This window comes from Lepus europaeus, unplaced genomic scaffold (genome assembly GCF_033115175.1).
Source record: "Lepus europaeus isolate LE1 unplaced genomic scaffold, mLepTim1.pri SCAFFOLD_60, whole genome shotgun sequence".
NCBI classification, from domain to species: domain Eukaryota; kingdom Metazoa; phylum Chordata; class Mammalia; order Lagomorpha; family Leporidae; genus Lepus; species Lepus europaeus.
The window spans coordinates 304,178-312,398 of record NW_026909478.1 but is presented as its reverse complement, the minus strand read 5'-3'; positions in this window follow the sequence as shown (position 1 = coordinate 312,398).

Genomic DNA, 8,221 nt, shown 5'->3' with positions numbered 1-8,221 from the left:
CGAATTTGTATAGCTGGTGTCTCCATGTGGAAACAATTAGTGTTTCACAGCACAAAATTAAATGTTCCCTGATAAAGAACATTCAAAACAATAAAGTCTGTGGATAATATCAGGAATACACAAACACAGAGATGGTAACAATATCTGGGATTGAGTTAGCCAAAACCAACCAGATATTGCTGGTTTCATCCAGTCATATCAGGACAAACTGGTGTAGAATTTGTATGAAATGGACTGAGAAAATCACAGTAAAATGGTTTTGGAGAAAAGCAAAGTCTTTTCTTTAGGCAAGTGCATAAAATGTCATCTATATAAACAGAAATATCATGTTTGTTTGCCGCAGTTCCTCTAGCTTTCTCCCTAGAAAATATGAATGTGTAGAGCTGGTGTCTCCATGTGGAACCAATTAGTGTTTCCAAGCACAAAATTAAATGTTCCCTGGAAAAGAACATTGCTAAATATAAAGTCCAGGATAATATCAGGAATTCACAAACACAGAGGCTGTAGCAATATTTCGGATTCAGGTAGCTAAAACACAATGAGATATTTCTGTTTCATCCAGTCATATCCGGACAACCTGGTGTGGAATTCGTATGCAATGGACCGAGAAAATCACAGTAAAAATGGTTTTGGAGAAAAGCAAATTCTTTTCATTAGGCAATTAGATAAAATGTCATCTATACAAACAGAAATATCATGCTTCTTTGTCACAGTTCTTCTAGCATTCTCCCTAGAAAATACAAATATGTAGAGCTGGTGTCTCCATGTGCAACCAGTTAGTGTTTCCAATCAGAAAATTAAATGTTCCCTGATAAAAAACATTAAAAACAATAAAGTCCATGGAGAACATGAGAAATACACAAACACAGAAGCTATAGCAATATCTGGGATTGAGTTAGCCAAAACAGAACCGGATATTGCTGGTTTCATCCAGTCATATCCGGACAAACTGGTGTGGAATTTGTATGCAACGAACCGAGAAAATCACAGTAAAAATGGTTTTGGAAAAAAGCAAAGTTTTTTTTTCTTTAGGCAAGTGCATAAAATGTCATCGATACAAACAGAAATATCATGTTTGTTTGCCACAGTCCCTCTAGCTTTCTCCCTAGAAAATATGAATATGTAGAGCTTGTGTCTCCATGTGTACCAATTAGTGTTTCCAAGCACAAAATTAAATGTTCCCTGAAAAAAAAAACATTCAAAAAAAAATAAAGTCCGTGGATAATATCAGGAATACACAAACACAGAGGCTGTAGCAATATTTCGGATTGAGGTAACCAAAACACAACCAGATATTTCTGTTTTCATCCAGTCATATCCGGACGAAGTGGTGTGGAATTTGTAAGCAATGGACCGAGAAAATCACAGTACCAATGGTTTTGGAGAAAAGCAAGTATTTTCGTTAGGCAAGTGCATAAAATGTCAGCTATAGAAACAGAAACATCATGTTTTTTTGCCGCAATTCCCATAGCTTTCTCCGTAGAAATTACGAATGCAATTACTGTCGCCATGATCAAGAGTGTCAAATTGTTAAGTCAGCATCAGGAATCACTGTGTACTTACATCCCATGTGGGATCTGTCCTTAATGTGCTGTCTAATGTGCAGTGATGCTATAACTAGTACTGAAACAGTAGTTTTACACTTTGTGTTTCTGCATGGGTACAAACTGATGAGATCTTTACTCATTATATACTGAATTGATCTTCTGTATATAAAGATAATTGGAAATGAAAAAAAAACCTGGTGTTAAATTGGAAATGGCATAGAAAATTAATTAATTTTTAAAAAAATATTATGTAGGATCTCTGCCTTTAATGTGCTGTACACCCTTATTTAATGCTATAACTAGTACTCCAACAGTATTTTTTTTCACTTTGCGTTGCTATATGGGGGCAAACTGTTGAAATCGTTACCTAATTTATACTAAACTAATCTTTTGTATATAAAGAGAATTGAAAATGAATCATGATGTGATTGGAAGGCGAGAGGGAGCGGAAAAGGAAACGGTTGTCGGTGGGAGGGAAGTTTTGGGAGAGGGAAGCCATTGTAACCCATGAGCTGTACTTTGGAAATTTATATTCATTAAATAAAAGTTTAATAAAAAAAAAGAAATTACGATTGTGTAGAGCTGGTGTCTCCATGTGGAAACAATTAGTGTTTCAACAGTACAAAATTAAATGTTCCCTGATAATAAACATTCAAAACAATAAAGTCTGTGGATAATATCAGGAATGCACAAACACAGAGGCTGCAGCAATATCTGGGATTGAGTTAGCCAAAACACAACCAGGTATTCCTGGTTTCATCCAGTCATATTGGGACAAAGTGGTGTGGAATTTGTATGCAATGGACAGAGAAAACGATAGTAAATATGGTTTTGGAGAAAAACAAAGTCTTTTCTTTAGGCAAGTGCATAAAATGTCATCTATACAAACAGAAATATCACTTTTGTTTGCCGCAGTTCCTCTAGCATTCTCCCTAGAAAATACGAATGTGTAGAGCTGGTGTCCCCATGATGAACCAATTAGTGTTTTTACAGTACAAAAATAAATGTTCCCTGATAAAGAACATACAAAATAAAGTCTGTGGGTAATATCTGGAATACACAAACATAGAGGCGGTAACAATATCTGGGATTGAGTTAGACAAAACAAAACCGGATATTTCCGGTTTCATCCAGTCATATCCGGACAAAGTGGTGTGTTATTCGTATGCAATGGACCGAGAAAATCACAGTACAAATGGTTTTGGAGAAAAGCAAAGTCTTTTCGTTAGGCAAGTGCATAAAATGTCATGGATACAAGCAGAAATATCATGTGTGTTTGCAGCAGTTCCTCTAGGTTTCTCCCTGGATAATACGAATGTGTAGAGCTGGTGGCTCCATGTGGAACCAATTAGTGTTTCCAAGCACAAAATCAAATGTTCCCTGAAAAAAAAAACATTGAAAAATATAAAGTTCACGGATAATATCAGGAATACACAAACAGAGGCTGTAGCAATATTTCGTATTGAGTTAGCGAAAACACAACCAGATATTTCCGGTCCATCCAGTAACATTCGGACAAAGTGGTGTGGAATTCGTATGCAATGGACCGAGAAAATCACAGTACAAATGGTTTTGGAGAAAAGCAAAGTCTTTTCGTTAGGCAAGTGCATCAAATGTCATCTATACAAACAGAAATATCATCTTTGTTTGCCGCAGTTCCTCTAGCTTTCTCCCTAGAAAATACGAATGTGTGGAGTTGGTGTCCCCATGATGAACCAATTAGTGTTTCAATGGTACAAAATTAAATGTTCCCTGAAAAAAAGACATTGAAAAATATAAAATCCATGTATAATATCAGGAATGCAGAAACACAGAGGCTTTAGCAATTTCTGGGATTGAGTTAGCCAAAACAAAACCGGATATTTCCGGTTTCATCCAGTTATATCCGGACAAACTGGTGTGGAATTCGTATGCAATGGACCGAGAAAATCACAGTAAAATGGTTTTGGAGAAAAGCAAAGTCTTTTCTTTAGGCAAGTGCATAAAATCTCATAGATACAAACAGAAATATGTTTGCTTGTCGCAGTTCCTCTAGCTTTCTCCCTAGAAAATACGAATGTGTAGAGCTGGTGTCTCCATGTGGAACCAATTACTCTATCCAAGCTCAAATTAAAATGTTTCCCAATAAAAAAACATTCAAAAAATATAGTCCATCGATAATATCCAGAAAACACAAACACAGAGGCTCTCACAATATTTCGGATTGAGTTAGCCAAAACACAACGGGATATTTATGGTTTCATCCAATCATATACGGACAAAGTGGTGTGGAATTCGTATGCAATGGACCGAGAAAATCACAGTGAAAATGGTTTTGGAGAAAAGCAAAGTCTTTTTGTTAAGCAAGTGCATAAAGTGTCATGGATACAAAAAGAAATATCATGTTTGTTTGCCGAAGTTCCTCTAGTGTTCTCCCTAGAAAATACGATTTTGTATAGCTGGTGTCTCCATGTGGAAACAATTAGTGTTTCACAGCACAAAATTAAATGTTCCCTGATAAAGGACATTCAAAACAATAAAGTCTGTGGATAATATCAGGAATACACAAACACAGAGATGGTAACAATATCTGGGATTGAGTTAGCCAAAACCAACCAGATATTGCTGGTTTCATCCAGTCATATCAGGACAAACTGGTGTAGAATTTGTATGAAATGGACTGAGAAAATCACAGTAAAATGGTTTTGGAGAAAAGCAAAGTCTTTTCTTTAGGCAAGTGCATAAAATGTCATCTATATAAACAGAAATATCATGTTTGTTTGCCGCAGTTCCTCTAGCTTTCTCCCTAGAAAATATGAATGTGTAGAGCTGGTGTCTCCATGTGGAACCAATTAGTGTTTCCAAGCACAAAATTAAATGTTCCCTGGAAAAAAACATTGCTAAATATAAAGTCCATGGATAATATCAGGAATTCACAAACACAGAGGCTGTAGCAATATTTCGGATTCAGGTAGCTAAAACACAATGAGATATTTCTGTTTCATCCAGTCATATCCGGACAAAGTGGTGTGGAATTCGTATGCAATGGACCGAGAAAATCACAGTAAAAATGGTTTTGGAGAAAAGCAAAGTCTTTTCATTAGGCAGTTAGATAAAATGACATCTATACAAACAGGAATATCATGCTTGTTTGTCGCAGTTCCTCTAGCATTCTCCCTAGAAAATACAAATATGTAGAGCTGGTGTCTCCATGTGCAACCAGTTAGTGTTCCCAATCAGAAAATTAAATGTTCCCTGATAAAAAACATTAAAAACAATAAAGTCCATGGAGAACATGAGAAATACACAAACACAGAAGCTATAGTAATATCTGGGATTGAGTTAGCCAAAACAAAACCGGATATTTCTGGTTTCATCCAGTCATATCCGGACAAAGTGGTGTGGAATTTGTATGCAACGAACCGAGAAAATCACAGTAAAAATGGTTTTGGAAAAAAGCAAAGTTTTTTCGTTAGGCAAGTGCATAAAATGTCATGGATACAAACAGAAATATCATGATTGTTTGCCACAGTCTCTCTAGCTTTCTCCCTAGAAAATATGAATGTGTAGAGCTTGTGTCTCCATGTGGACCAATTAGTGTTTCCAAGCACAAAATTAAATGTTCCCTGAAAAAAAAAACATTCAAAAAAATAAAGTCCGTGGATAATATCAGGAATACACAAACACAGAGGCCGTAGCAATATTTCGGATTGAGGTAGCCAAAACACAACCAGATATTTCTGTTTTCATCCAGTCATACCCGGACAAAGTGGTGTGGAATTTGTAAGCAATGGACCGCGAAAATCACAGTACCAATGGTTTTGGAGAAAAGCAAGTATTTTCGTTAGGCAAGTGCATAAAATGTCAGCTATAGAAACAGAAACATCATGTTTATTTGCCGCAATTCCCATAGCTTTCTCCGTAGAAATTACGAATGCAATTACTGTCGCCATGATCAAGAGTGTCAAATTGTTAAGTCAGCAACAGGAATCATTGTGTACTTACATCCCATGTGGGATCTGTCCTTAATGTGTTGTCTAATGTGCAGTGATGCTAAAACTAGTACTGAAACAGTATTTTTACACTTTGTGTTTCTGCATGGGTACAAACTGATGAGATCTTTACTAATGATATACTGAATCGACATTCTGTATATAAAGATAATTGGAAATGAAAAAAAAAACCTGGTGTTAAATTGGAAGCGGCATAGAAAATTAATTAATTTTTAAACAAATATTATGTAGGATCTCTGCCTTTAATGTGCTGTACACTCTTATTTAATGCTATAACTAGTACTCCAACAGTATTTTTTTTCACTTTGTGTTGCTATATGAGGGCAAACTGTTGAAATCGTTACCTAATTTATACTAAACTGATCTTTTGTATATAAAGAGAATTGAAAATGAATCATGATGTGATTGGAAGGGGAGAGCGAGCGGAAAGGAAACGGTTGTCGGTGGGAGGGAAGTTTTGGGAGAGGGAAGACATTGTAACCCATGAGCTGTACTTTGGAAATTTATATTCATTAAAAAAAAGTTTAATAAAAAAAAAAAAGAAATTACGAATGTGTAGAGCTGGTGTCTCCATGTGGAAACAATTAGTGTTTGAATAGTACAAAATTAAATGTTCCCTGTTAATAAACATTCAAAACAATAAAGTCTGTGGATAATATCAGGAATACACAAACACAGAGGCTGTAGCAATATCTGGGATTGAGTTAGGCAAAACACAACCAGATATTTCCGGTTTCATCCAGTCATATCCGGACAAACTGGTGTGGAATTCGTATGCAATGGACCGAGAAAATCACAGTAAAAATGGTTTTGGAGAAAAGCAAAGTCTTTTCGTTAGGCAAGTGCATAAAATGTCATGGATACAAACAGAAATATCATGTTTGTTTGCCGAAGTTCCTCCAGCTTTCTCCCTAGATTACGAATGTGCAGAGCTGGTGTCTCCATGATGAACCAATTAGTGTTTCCACGGTACAGAAATAAATGTTCCCTGATAAAGAACATTCAAAACAATAAAATCTGTGGATAATATCAGGAATACACAAACACAGAGGCGGTAACAATATCTGGGATTGTGTTAGCCAAAACAAAACCGGATATTTCCGGTTTCATCCAGTCATATCCGGACAAAGTGGTGTGGAATTCGTATGCAATGGACCGAGAAAATCGCAGTAAAATGGTTTTGGAGAAAAGCAAAGTCTTTTCGTTAGGCAAGTGCATAAAATGTCATCTATATAAACAGAAATATCATGTTTGTTTGCCGCAGTTCCTCTAGCTTTTTCCCTAGAAAATACGAATGTGTAGAGCTGGTGTCTCCATGTGGAACCAGTTAGAGTTTCCAAGCACAAAATTAAATGTTCCCTGGAAAAAAACATTGCTAAATATAAAGTCCATGGATAATATCAGGAATTCACAAACACAGAGTCTGTAGCAATATTTCGGGTTCAGGTAGCCAAAACACAACGAGATATTTCTGGTTTCATCCACTCATATCCGGACAACCTGGTGTGGAATTCATATGCAATGGACCGAGAAAATCACAGTACAAATGGTTTTGGAGAAAAGCAAAGTCTTTTCATTAGGCAATTAGATAAAATGTCATCTATACAAACAGAAATATCATGCTTGTTTGTCGCAGTTCCTCTAGCATTCTCCCTAGAAAATACAAATATGTAGAGCTGGTGTCTCCATGTGCAACCAGTTAGTGTTTCCAATCAGAAAATTAAATGTTCCCTGATAAAAAACATTAAAAACAATAAAGTCCATGGAGAACATGAGAAATACACAAACACAGAAGCTATAGCAATATCTGGGATTGAGTTAGCCAAAACAAAACCGGATATTTCTGGTTTCATCCAGTCATATCCGGACAAAGTGGTGTGGAATTTGTATGCAACGAACCGAGAAAATCACAGTAAAAATGGTTTTGGAAAAAAGCAAAGTTTTTTCTTTAGGCAAGTGCATAAAATGTCATCGATACAAACAGAAATATCATGTTTGTTTGCCACAGTCCATCTAGCTTTCTCCCTAGAAAATATGAATGTGTAGAGCTTGTGTCTCCATGTGGACCAATTAGTGTTTCCAAGCACAAAATTAAATGTTCCCTGAAAAAAAAAACATTCAAAAAAATAAAGTCCGTGGATAATATCAGGAATACACAAACACAGAGGCTGTAGCAATATTTCGGATTGAGGTAGCCAAAACACAACCAGATATTTCTGTTTTCATCCAGTCATATCCGGACAAAGTGGTGTGGAATTTGTAAGCAATGGACCGAGAAAATCACAGTACCAATGGTTTTGGAGAAAAGCAAGTATTTTCGTTAGGCAAGTGCATAAAATGTCAGCTATAGAAACAGAAACATCATGTTTTTTTGCCGCAATTCCCATAGCTTTCTCCGTAGAAATTACGAATGCAATTACTGTCGCCATGATCAAGAGTGTCAAATTGTTAAGTCAGCATCAGGAATCACTGTGTACTTACATCCCATGTGGGATCTGTCCTTAATGTGCTGTCTAATGTGCAGTGATGCTATAACTAGTACTGAAACAGTAGTTTTACACTTTGTGTTTCTGCATGGGTACAAACTGATGAGATCTTTACTCATTATATACTGAATTGATCTTCTGTATATAAAGATAATTGGAAATGAAAAAAAAAAAACCTGGTGTTGAATTGGAAATG